The sequence below is a fragment of the Brassica oleracea genome, chromosome C9 (assembly GCF_000695525.1).
Source record: "Brassica oleracea var. oleracea cultivar TO1000 chromosome C9, BOL, whole genome shotgun sequence".
Classification (NCBI taxonomy): domain Eukaryota; kingdom Viridiplantae; phylum Streptophyta; class Magnoliopsida; order Brassicales; family Brassicaceae; genus Brassica; species Brassica oleracea.
This window is the reverse complement of record NC_027756.1, coordinates 26,036,219-26,037,158: the sequence shown is the minus strand read 5'-3', so window position 1 is coordinate 26,037,158 and position 940 is coordinate 26,036,219.

Here is a 940-nt window from a genome sequence, read left to right as displayed (position 1 = left end):
AAAAACACATTTAAAATTCAATTGCAAAAATAACCTCTGCATTGACCAGAAGACTTCTATGTAAGTCGTCTACAGCCAGACTGCTTATCTGTAAGTTGTTTGGACGAACATATCTGGTAAAAAAACTGATTTCATAGTTTAAACCAGTGAGACAACTTGTTTAGCACATATAAGTCTTCTCCAAGCACCCAGAATCTCAAACAAAAGTGACCCACCAAGAATCGTAAGTTTCAATGGCTCTATGAACCATAAAAATTTTAGAATTAAAATCTTGGTTTTTTTGGATGAATATGGAGAGAAAGTGAAAGAGATGTTGTTTTGTAGTTCATAAGAATTGAGAAAGAAAGAGTGTAAATCGATTTTTAGGTGCATTAAGAGCTTCAAATTGGTTGTTCATGGTGGTTGGTGTATTGATGGCAATGACAATATTGTGAATACTTGAGGAAGATGAGGGTGATAGAGTAAAATATGCATTTTCGAAAGAAAAAAAGAAAGAAAAAAGTGATGGCATTTTCGTGAATAATTTGAACTTTGGGGGTGAAAGAGGCAAGTCAAAGTTCCAAAAAAAAAACATGGGTTAGTTTTGTGTTTGATTTCAAGTTTTAAGTCATATTTGCAAAAACCCCTATATATTATACCTTCGGGATGAAACGAATTACAGTCGTTCTAAATATGTATATTAAAAATATTATATACTATAATCTTTGCCATAACTGTAATTTTATTGTTCCAGGTAGAGGCCTGCGTCAAGGAGATCCGTTGTCTCCTTTCATTTTTATTCTGTGCACGGAAGCGCTCGTTAGCCTTCTCAATCATGCAGAGAACCAAGGGAAGGTAACGGGGATGCGTATTACCCGCGCATGTCCTTCGGTATCCCACCTTCTCTTTGCTGATGATAGCCTTTTCTTCTGTAAGGCGGAGCCCCGTGAATGTGAAGAAT